At 47.3% G+C, this 12,219-nt stretch overlaps 1 long non-coding RNA gene across 1 annotated transcript; it reads left to right on the plus strand.

Annotated features, from left to right (window-relative positions):
• Window positions 1–853: 853 nt before the first annotated feature.
• Window positions 854–12,142, plus strand: LOC119087241. Its single transcript, XR_005090670.1, has 3 exons — window positions 854–969; window positions 7,358–7,490; window positions 12,105–12,142. It is a non-coding gene; the product is annotated as an uncharacterized LOC119087241 (long non-coding RNA).
• Window positions 12,143–12,219: the final 77 nt, after the last annotated feature.

Genomic DNA, 12,219 nt, shown 5'->3' on the forward strand with positions numbered 1-12,219 from the left:
CTGGCACAGAAAACGAACTGGATTAAGACCACAGCACCTAGAAAACGATGATCTGTTGCACTGGCCTTGAGCAAAAAACTCCCACTCCCTTCCTCATCTCTACTTAGCAGGATTTGTTCAGAGGATGAAAACCAAGGAGTGGGGCACCGACTCATCCCTGCTTAGCAGTAAATGGTTCCCTACCCTTTCCTTTCTTTCTCTCTCTCTCTCTCTTTTTTTTTTTTTTTTTTTTTTTTTTTTTTTTTTTTTGGTTTTTCGAGACAGGGTTTCTCTGTGTAGCTTTGCGCCTTTCCTGGGACTCGTAGTCCAGGCTGGCCTCGAACTCACAGAGATCCGCCTGGCTCTGCCTCCCGAGTGCTGGGATTAAAGGCGTGCGCCACCACCGCCCGGCTCCCTACCCTTTTCTAGTCACACCCCAAACCCAAGGCTAGCAGATCTTTACAAGGCATCCAGCACCTCTGGAATCCACCGGGAGAGAATGCTCAAAACACACAACTCGCGGTGACACCCACACCGCTCTGCACCTGCCTGTCTCTGCACAGACATCAAGGCCACCTCGCCGAACCAGCTCTGGATGCCGTACTTATGGGTTTAAATTACACATGTGATCTCCAAAACTTTGTGGTCAGTTTTCTTCCACCTCGGTTTCCTACTCTGTATAACAGGGAGAGCTAATCATCTGAGTTGGAAGGATTAGGAAAAATCGTGGGTGAGAAACTGTTTTGCAAGGTATGACCCGGGGGATGAAAAAGAGCTCAAGCCGCCACAGCCTCTTGACCGAAGAGGGCGGGGCTGGGCATCGATCGCTCGGCGCTCTCTAGGGCTCTCGTCGCGATTAGCCGAGTCGGAGCAATCGATGCTCCCCGGTGTAGTTCGTGAGGACGAGAAGGCCAGCCGTGGAATCTACGCCCCGGCGGAACCAGTCGACGCCAGCGATGAGAAACACAGCCCCGTCCAGGCGTCAGAGAGGTTAGTGGAGGATCCGCAGCCGCGCAGGCACCTCGCGGCTGCTCACACACGCAGCGCGGGCCGTGAGGGACAAATTGCGCAGGCGCCACGCTAAAGCCCCAGAGCGGGCGAGCGACGGGACGCCTTCGCGCAGGCGCCTTGGGAGGCCTGGGAGCCGCTCATAAGCTGCTTGAATGGTAGAGTGGGGAAAGTGCCCGCGCATTGCGTAAGTTTTTAGTGTCAAATAGCGCATGCGTGGAACCGCTTTGGCGGCCGGGCTGCCGTGCGTCTGCTTCGGTTGTCGTGTTTCCCTGCACACACACCTTACTCTGCCCTGCATGGCTTTGGTTAATGTTTCAACTGTGGAGACAGGCCAGGTGGCCAGATGGACCCACCCGACATTGCTGTGCGGTCTGTCAGGAAAGTGTGCCTTTGGCTACTGCTGGAAAAGGGCCTGTCTCCAACCTCCACCCCGGAACCCGCCCAAACCCTCCTGTCCCCCGAAAGCGGACAGAAGCCCGCGCGGCCGACCAGGGACTTCTTGGGAGTCAGGGCGTCTTCTGCCTACATGCACTTAGCCAGTCCTTCAGACTAAGCAGAGAGGGGCGTGAGCAGCTGGGGTTTGCCGGTAGTTTGAGTGAAGGTTTGCACGTGCTTTCCTAGAACTTTGTTAACGCCAAGGCCTCCGGCAACCCGCTTGGCCTGTGTTCTCACAGCAGCCAAGTGGGTTTCAGTAATGCGTCCTAATGCGTCCTTTGTGAGGGACAGTCAGTCACCCTACACAGACATAGACAATTACACACAAGATAGACACACTCAGAACACAAGACACAGGGTCAAACAGATTCACAAGACAGCCTGCAGGCAGGCACAGATTCAGACTCATGCAACAGACAGACAGATGACAGAATACACAGGAGCATGAAGTAGAGAATTCAAATCTGGACTCGATCTTGGCTAAATGGCACTAAGGGGAAGTGCTTTTCTATCCTTAACATGCCACTGATGCATTATTGGTAATCCTATAGTCGCTAATAGGTATAATCCATGCACCAGGTGAAGCCACATTTTGCCTTGGTTTTATGACCAATTTTCCAAAGTTTCTTTTTAAGAGTTCCAGGAGCCGGGCGGTGGTGGCGCACGCCTTTAATCCCAGCACTCGGGAGGCAGAGACAGGCGGATCTCTGTGAATTCGAGGCCAGCCTGGGCTACCAAGTGAGTTCCAGGAAAAGCGCAAGCTACACAGAGAAACCCTGTCTTGAAAAACCAAAAAAAAAAAAAAAAAAAAAGAGTTCCAGGATTCAGCAATTATCCATAGTGTGGGCTCCTAAGCTCTATGAATGTTTTCAGAGGAGCTGGCCTGGTGTGGGCGGAAGCAACAGCCTTCCGTGACCAGCAGCTTGAACAGGCCTTCCAGTGTATGTACCCTGGACTGTCTTTCTCTATGACCTCAAGCCCAGGCTTCAAGTTCAACACTCCAGCACTTGCCCAAACCCTGATCTAATATAGATGGGACCAGCCTGAGTAGCCCTGTGATCTGGCTGTAAGTATGGACTAGCTTCCTATAACCTCTCACTGAATTGCCTCTTGGAAAAGGCTGTATTAATCAAATGGCCCTCCACAGGGAGTCAATCATATGGTGTATAAATCAGTCTTTCGGCCGGTGTGGTGGTGGCTCATGCCTTAATCCCAGCACTCGGAGCAGAGGAGATCTCTGTGAGTTCGAGGCCAGCCTCTCTCTCCAAAGCGAGTTCCAGGAGCGCAAAGCTACACAGAGAAAAACCCTGTCTCGAAAAACTAAAAAAAAAAAAAAAAAAAAAAATCAGTCTTTCACACTGTACCTAAATTTTAAAAATTGCTCCCCAGAGTACCATATAAAAGAGTTTACTTTAGTTGGGTAAATAGCCTTCCAATAGTTAGGTGTAGATGGGCTAATGATGAAATTTGCCATCTAAACTAGGATACGATACATTTAGGTGCCTAGACAAAATATGAATTATTCTGGTAAATGACACCTTAATTATCGAAACACAGGCTACATGTACTAGTTTATGGCCTCATATGCTCACATTACAAGTTTCTCTTCCCCAAAAAACAGGTATAGGCCTTAAAGATGTCTTGCTATAGAAGGCTTTTTGCTTTTGCTTTTGAAGGTAGTAGGGCTCTCAATGTGATTTTTTGTAAAATAAAACTCGGGGCAAATATTAAAGATAAGCTTGAGATAATCGCAAATGACCACAAACACACAGCCACGGTTCACTTTGCAGCTTGAAAAGGCCACACCACCCCTAGGCTTCATCCTCTTCTGAGGGCCTTCCTCTCTCTTCTCCATGATCCATTCCAGCCAGCTGAATGTGAACCCCGCCTCTCTAACAAAATGCTCTATTCCATTGGATGTCAGACCACAACATAGACAAATTCCCGTAACATTGAACAGCACAGAAAACATCACATGGGAAATGAATGGATACTTTACAGACATCTTTAACAGGGTTTTACAAAGGGTTAAGTCACTAACTAGCTCAACTGACCCAAACAATGACCATCAATGTTTATCAACCAATATCCATAAATGCTGCTTTCACAACTTTTAAGGTAGATTTTAGAAAGTTGCTTTCAACTTCTGTAATTGCTGCCTTTAGCAAATAATTCAATTGCATTGTCTGGTTCAACAGCATGAAAGAGTACATTACTTAAGATTATAGCTATGCATTAGCTTAGGTTGTAAAAGTTGATTTCATGGGAAACCAACACAAGTAACACTGTTCTCTTAAAGGTAGGTTAACAAACTGCACAAGAGCATGGCTGTCTTGAGCCTTGACTTCAAGGTGTGTTATTAACTTTAGCTGTGAGGTCCAGAAAAGTTCCAGTTATTTAGACTATAAGAGATATTTTCATAATATTGTATCATCAAAACCTGGACCTCAGAAATCTATAATGAATTGTTTTTAAAATGATTCACTGAATCATTTTGGATGGATGTCTGTTGAGTAATATAAGGATAGTGACTGTTTAAAGGGCCAAGCAGGTTCTGGGAAGGCTGGGGAAGCAGCCATGAGATTACTGAGGCCAGCATGCCACCCACTGTGAGGTTTCTTCACACTGCCTACAGAAGGCCCTGTGGGAAACTTGTGTTTAACGTCAATCAGTAGACCTGTCAGAAGCCACTTCAAGTAGCCACCAAGGCAGTCTGACAGCCATTATGGGGCTGAAACTCCCACCTCTGGAAGACTGTCTTTTAACGTCGGCTGTATCAGACATTCACTGATGAACTCTGCATTAGAACAAACAACAGTTCTAAGGTGGGGCTCAGTGAGGGGACACACTCCCTGCCAGCCATGACAGCTTGAGCTCAGTTCCCGGGACTCACATGGCGAAAGGAGAAAAACCAGTCCTGAAGTTATCCTCTCATCTCCACACATACACATGGTACAAGCTCACCATAGCATGTGTATGCACATACCCACAAATCAGTGCGTGGCATTTAAATTGCTTTTAATTACTAAGGCTAGCTCATGTGTCTGAGAGAGGATGATTTACTACAGCCAGTGTGAGGCCCTCTCCCAGAATGCTCTTTCATGTAGTCTGCAACTTGAGGTCCTTATCTTCAAGGCCATTGGAAGAAGCAGTATATAAATGTTAGGTTTCTGAGCCAGCATAAAGAGTACAAGGCAGAGAGAGCCCAGCATCTGACATCAACAGATGGGAGTATTTATTTCAAACAGTGAAGGACAGACATTCTTCCGTGGGAAAGAGAAAAGCTGGTTGGAACCCTTTATAGGGGTGGGGTGCTGGGCTTAGGAATGAGGAAATTGTTGCAGCTATAAGGACTACATGTGGGTCTGCAGTCCCTGTTTCCTGGAATTCTCTGTTTCAAGCAAGATAGATTATCTTGGGAGACAGGCTACATTCCTGTCTGGGCTGTGCTGACTGTTCTTGGTTATCAGCTAGACTACATCTGGAATTAATTCAACCCCAAGTGACTGGGTACACTTCTGAGGGATTTTTCTTAAATTAAAGCATTTGAAGTGGAAAGACCCACCCTTAATCTGGGCCACACCTTCTGGTGTCGGTCCAAATAAAGGGCATGGAAGAAGGAAGCTTTTGCTCTTTGCCTGCTTGCCCTCACTTTAATGGTGAGTCCATTCCTTCACTGGCATTTCAGTGTATACTGAAGACCAGCTGAGACATCCAGCCTCATGGACTGAACAATTACAGATTCTCAGACCTTCATGGGCAGACAGTCATTGTTGAACTAGTTGGATCACAGCATGTAAGCCACTCTAATAAATCAATAAATCACACACACACACACACACACACACGCACATTTTATCAGTTCCGTTCCTTTAGAGCAGCAGTTCTCAACCTGTGGGTTACAACTGCTTTGGGGGTCAAACAACCCTTTCTCAGGGGTCTATCCTGCATATCAGATAGTAACATTACAGTTCATAACAGTAGCAAATTACAGTTATGAAGTAGCACAAAATAATTTCATGGTTGGGGTCGCCCCAACATGAGGAACTGTATTAAGGGGTTTCAGCATTAGGAAGGTTGAGAACCACTGCCCTAGAGACCCTAACGAATGCATGGGCTGACATAACAGCTAAGCGGGGTTTAATCCTGTAGAAATCCTGTTTTACAGCCAAGGCATTCCATCGTTCTAAACCCTGAAGTGGGGTACAGGGACATCCTCTCTTAACTGCTTCATGCTGAGGAGAGGGTCATTGTAAGGGGGAGGGAGAAAAAGTGGGGGTTTTGAGATGTAACTCTGTTTCTTGAGCCCATATATTGGCTCTTTGGCTCATCTGGTCACAGGACTCTGAGATAGTCTGGGCAGGAAGAGTTGAGTGATGGTGAGGAGGTAAGGTCTTCTACTCTTTGCTGCAACAGATTAGAGAGGAATTTTACAACAAAAGGACAGAAGATTAGAGCCAGAACTGTCATGATGAGGGGCCAATACACAGGGTTTTCCATGTTTCCCACGTGCCCCAGAAGCCTTTCCAGCTTGATGTGGGCATCTGGCTCATGAGTCTATTCTTTCTTCTAGCTGTCTGGCATTCTCCCTTAGACACCTGATAAATTCATGTAGAAGCAACATTCCTCACCTAACATAGCACCATAGCACTGATTCCCCCTTTCTCTGCCATAATGAGATCAGACCTCAGTCTGTTTTGTGGTACCATGGCTGCTGGGTCCAACTAAGTTTGGAGTTTTTCAATGCTGTCTTGTACCAGTGTCAGATCAGCCATGATTTGTTGAGCAAGTTAGCTGTGTGTTACTTGTGGGGTCCAATGGTCATTCCTCACAGGCCCACAGCCCTTGCCATAGTTACTCCCGATAGGAATGGAAGTAATATGCCATCCCTTTTGGTTTAGATAGGGGTGGGCTGGTAATTAATTTTATTCCCAGGGATGACTGTAAGATCAGAAGCTAAGTATACAATTTAGCACATGGGGTGATTGAGGGGTAGCTAGAGAAGAAGCCTTGGGGCCTGTAAGATGGGTGTCATCAGGGGCTTTTGAGTTGCAGATTAGCCTAGTGCAGTTGAGATGGGGATCCACACAGTTAGCTGTACCCACAGTTTGTACTCGCGAGGCCCAAAGACAGGGCTTGGGACATGAAGTCATTGGTTAACAGGATTTTGGTTAAGCTATGTCCAACTATGTAATTTGCCTTATCCTCAGGCAGATCCAACAGTCTTTTTCAAGATGAATTTAGAGAGCATTTTCATGGCTACAGTTTATGATGGCAAGCATTTTAAGGAAGGGAACCTTGGGATCAAGGCGTTTGTTGGGGTTTGACTAGCTTGGTTTTTCTGAGGGGAGAGAGCAAGACTCCCCATGGATCCAAGGTGTGGATGGAGACAAAGATGTCCATAGCCTTCACCTCCAGGTGGAGAGTGGCCTTTGGAGAGGATTCTTTGCCATTAGCTAGTCATCTGTGATGGTTTGAATAAGACTGGCCCTCATAGGCTCATGTATTTGAATGCTTAGGGAGTGGCATTAGGAGGTGTGTCCTTGTTGGAGTAGGTGTGGCTTTGTTAGAGTGTTGTCACTGGGGGTGGGCTTTGAGGTTTCAAATGTCCCAGCCAGGCCCAGTGCTTCCTGCTGCCTGTGGATCCCCAAAGGCCACACCTCCTAATGCTACTTCTTAAGCATTCAAATATATGAGTCTATGGGGCCAATCTTATTCAGACCAGCACAGATGGTCAATATCTCTCCAGCACCATATGTGCCTTCTCACCACCATGCTTCCCACCATGACGACAATGGACTAAACCTCTGAAACAGTAAGCCATCCCCAATTAAATGGTTTTGTTTGTTTGTTTGTTGTAAGAATTGCTATGGTCACAGCTATAGAAACCCTAACTAAGACACCATCTGAGGCCAAAATTTTGTTTCTCCAGTGTGATGGTGCTTCTTGGTTGTCAGCTTGACTACATCTGGAATTAACTAAAACCGCAAAATGGAGGGCACACCTGTGAAGGATTTCTGCTTAATTTGAAGATGGAAGATCTACTTGTAATCTGAATCTTTGAGGTAGGAAGACTCACCTTTAATCCAGATCTAATCTTTGCCACACCTTCTGTTGGAAGCCTAATAAGACATGGAAGAAGCAAGCTTTTGCCCTTGTCTGCTTTGCCTTGCCTTACTAGCAAGTCCATTTTTTCACTGGCATTAGAGCCTACTTCTTTGGGATTCTTGCATATACAAAAGACCAGTTGAGTCATCTAGCCTTGTAGATTGAACAACTACTGGATTCTTGGATTTTCTGTTCATAGCCGGCCAATGTTGAACTATCTGGACCACAGCCTGTAAGTCATTCTAATAAATCCCCTTTCTCCTCTCCCCACTTCTAAAAAAGACAGCCATTGTTGAACTAGCTGGACAGCCTGTAAGTCACTCTAATAAACCCCATATATATTCACTCTACCTGTTCTTTTCCTCCTGAAAAACCCAACTAGTACAGATTGGAAGAGAGTAAGTGTTAGGGTCAGTTCCAGGTGGCCATTCTGGGGCACAAGGGAGCCTAGCTAGTTTTAGTGTCATGGGTCCAGTTGGGCCTATTCTGTATAAGTAGGCAGGTCTTTTAAGACAGGAGGGATGTGTCCAAGATGGGAAGTTTTCTAGTTCAGTGGCTGTCGGGGTCAGGAGAATAATTTTGTGGGGTCCTGTCCATTTGGGGCCCAGGATGGGGTGGTATGCCTCTGCCAGGTAAAACAGGTAAGTCCTCCAGTATCTGGAAGGCTGTGTCTCTCAGTGGGGACAGGGCTGGGGAGAGGAGGCGAGTTCATTGCCATAGCCATTGACAAGATGCTACCTGTGGGAGCAAAGAAGTGTCTGAAGAATAAATGCCCAGGGGCGGGGAGAATAGGTCTACCATACAGGACCTCGAAGGGATTGAGGTGTGTGAGATTGGGGGGAGAGAGCAGGTTCTCAAAAGGTCTAGAGGAAGAAGCTTTTCCTAGCCTTGATTTTAGTTCTATGGAGAATTTGGTCACTTTCCCTAAGGGTGAAGTTAGACTAGGGGTTCCCAACCTGTGGGTCGTGACTCCTTTGGGGGTCACATCAGATATCCTGTATATCAGGTATTTATATACGATTCAGAACAGCAAAAAAAAAAAAACAAAACTCGGCATTGGGTGATAAATCAAGTGACTTCTGGACCATTGTCCAACTGAATGGAAGTTGAGAGGCCAAAGCAGGGAATGATTTCAGAGATGGAGCTAGGTGATGGTTGAGGCTGTTTTGTTGGAGGTAGGAAAAGCCTCCACCCATCCCTGAAGTGTCAGTTAGAACTGGAAGCATATGTGTGAAATCAGTTTCTCAGCCTCCAGAACCAAATTACCCAGTCTGTGGAACTCAGCTTGAGCAACAGAAATCCCCTTGTTGGGCATAATAGGACCCTGGGTGCCCCCTGAAGTTAAGATGGAGTGTGAGTTAGATGCAACACTGCATGGTAAATTCAGTGGCTCAAAACAATGCACACTTAGGACTGTTTTTCTGAGCTGGGTGTGTGTGCACGGCTTGGCCAGGTCCTCTGTGTCAGAATCCCTTACAAGGCTCTGTTCTGGCTGAGCTCTCATGCAATGACTCAGCTGGACAGGGACCAGTGCCCCAGGTTCTGCTGTCAGAGCTCCACATGGGCTGGGCAGCTACTGGACATGGAGCCTTTTGCTCCGTGCTCTCTGTTAGTCATAGGCTCTCTTCATCTCTTTGCCTGTGCCTTTCCAGCATGGTGGCAATGGACCAACACATACTAGCTGACTGCTCAGTAGAGAGTCACTAAGGATGCCAGCTCCAGGCTCGTGTGTCTGTCACTTTCCAGTACCACTGGTTTCTTTTTATCTTGCTGCTGAAGTATGCTACCATAAGCACTGGCTGTAAACAGCAGGCTTGTGGGCTGGGATCTGACCGGTCTTGCTGGGCTGAAATCAACAGCTCAGCAGGGCAGCCTTTCTTTCCAAAGGCCCCAGGAAAGAATCAATTTCTTGATTTTTCTCAGCTTCTGGAAGTTGCTCTGAATTCCTCTCAGCTTGTGGCCCATTAACTAGTCACCAAAGCCAGCCACTTCACCTTTCCTTGACCATTCTTCTGAAGTCACATGGCCTTCCAACTCTGACTCTAGCCCAAAACAGTCCTTTTAATGTAATACATGAGCCCATCCAGATAATCAGGATAATCTTCCATCTCAGGTCCCATTCTCAGTCACACCTGCAGAGTCCTATTTGCCCTATTAGGTGACATAATCACCATTTAAAGGTAGGATATGAACATCTGTAGGGGCTGTTATCTGTCCGTCAGTGCAGACTCACTTGCAAGAATTACCAGCAGTGGTCGCTAACCAGCTAAGTGTGCTTATCTTTTTGCTCAGGCCATTCCTGTGTGGATGGTCCAGGCTTACGGGCCTTCCCACAACCCCTTTTCCATGTGGCAGCTTCCTGCTACCTGAGACTTTTATTACCTGGAGCCTGAGAGCACTCCACTTCCACCCTCTAGGGTACCTGTGGGAGGTGACTGTGGCCAGACATCAGTCACTGCATGTATTCCTGTAACCCTTGCTTCCGTCACAGTAAGTTACATGGGAAGCTTGTCCGAGAGAGCCAAAGAGAAGTTAGAGGGTATTCTTTTCTGCCTGTCGTAGGGGCACAGGCCTTTAATTCCAGCACTCCTGAGGCAGGGGCAGGTAGATCTCTGAATTCAGAGATCTGGCCAGCCTGGTCTACACAGTGAGTTCCACAACAGCCAGGACTACACAGACAGACACTGTCTCAAAAGGATATCTTTTCCTTTTCATTCTTTTCTTTTACCCATGCCAGGGATGAAACCCAGGGATAAAACTCCAAATACACAAAGAGCAGGAGTTGGCAGACTACATTTGGCACCCTCGATTTTTATAAATAAAGCTTCATTGGAACATAGCCACCCCTAATTGTTTATTCTGGTTCATGAATGCATAGTGGTGGCAACTCTGGCTGTGTGGACAAAAAAGCCTAATGTTTCATATTTGACCATCTACATTCTCTGCCAAAATCATGATGGTCCCCATCACTCAACATCATCGGAGGCAGAGGATGTCCTGCTCTATCTAGGGTTGCTGTAACAGACTGACACATGTTGGGGGATGCATAAAGAGAAGAAGTTTCCTTGGCTCACAATGCTGATGGCTACAGAGTCCCAACAGCTTGGTACAGACATTTGATGGCGGGCCACCGGCCACCAAGCTGTATCACCACGTCAGCAGAGAAGTGGAAGGGGGCACACACATGTGTAAGGAGGCCAAATGAAGGTGACGTCACTTTACAACAACCACCCTTGTAGGAACTAGCCCATTCGGGTATGATCCTCTCCCGCAGTGGTGCCCTCAGTGACCTAATTAGCTCCTTCTGGGCCCCATCTCTTAAATGTCCCCCTTCTGAGGACCAAACTCCAAGCCCATGAAAGTTTAGGGATAAGTCACATCTAACCCATAGCAGATGACACAGCTGTTAGGATAGTTCTGAGGACATAGAGGGGACAGATAGAGAGCCGTGTTGTCCGTGAGCTGCAGTCCTGTTTAGTGTTAGAAATAGCAACACCCAGGCTAAGCCACCAAACTGCCAGTGCTGAGCATTTTCTTCTGCTCAGGTTTTTCGTGTCGTTAGCTTTCTGTCTCTGTAACACATACCCAGGATAAATTAAAAAGAAGAAAGGTTTGTGTTGGCTTGTGGTTTTAGAGGTTTCAGTCCAGGGCTGCATGGCCCTGTTGCTTTGGACCTGTGGCAGCTCAGTCCATCACTGTGGGAGGATGCTTCTTTGCTTTATGGTGACCACGAAACAAGGCTGGGGCCTTAATGCGTCCAACTTTACAGGCACATCTCCATGACCGTAGTTTCTCCCCTAGGTTCCAGCTCTTAAAAGGCTACACCCCTCCCAGTAGTGCGGCAGGCTGGGGACCAAGTCTTCCCCACACAGGCTTTGGGGACACTTAAACAGTACTTCCTTCTGCACCTATATTGAGACTTAGCTTTAGGCTCTGGGGAAACCCAAATGGGATGTGCCACAGCCCAGCCTTGAGAGGCAAACCACACGAACGTGGCCTGTAGATGTAGCCTGTGACAAGTGTTGTAAGAAGAGCCCTCCTGTGAACCTCAGACTTCACATCGATCATTTAGGATGGGCCTGAAAGACTGGGCAGGAGTCCATCAGGCAGAGAGGCATGGTGGAGTCATTCCAGATGAGGACAGCGCACATCCCTGAATGGACATCTGTCCAGTGTGCAGAGTGCCAGGCATTGCGCAAGCTCCTGAAAATAGAGCAGAGAGCCCAGAAGATGGCTCTGCACCAGTGGGGCAGCCAGCAGCAAAGACCATGTGTAGCAGGAATCTTAAAAGTTCTTATTAATAAAATCAAACCCGAGGCCAGTTATCGGGGTCAATGCTGTAGATCAGAGAGACAGAACAAGCCACAGCTAGCTCACCTCGCCGGATCCTCAGCTGGTCTTGTCTCCTCAGACTGGAATCTTCCTGTGTCCTCATCCCAATAGCTCTCAGCTGAACTGCTGCTTAAAAGCCTGAATGCTTAATCAGCCAAATGCTTAACCAGCCAAATGCTACTAGTTTCTGGTCCTCACACGCCTTATATACCTTTCTGCTTTCTACCATCACTCCCTAGGATTAAAGGCTTGCTTCCTGGGATTAAAGGCGTGAGTCACCATACCATGGCTGTTTCCAATGTGACCTTGACTCAACAGAGATCCAGAGGGATTTCTATCTCTGGAATGCTAGGA

The sequence above is a fragment of the Peromyscus leucopus genome, unplaced genomic scaffold (assembly GCF_004664715.2).
Source record: "Peromyscus leucopus breed LL Stock unplaced genomic scaffold, UCI_PerLeu_2.1 scaffold_470, whole genome shotgun sequence".
NCBI lineage: Eukaryota > Metazoa > Chordata > Mammalia > Rodentia > Cricetidae > Peromyscus > Peromyscus leucopus.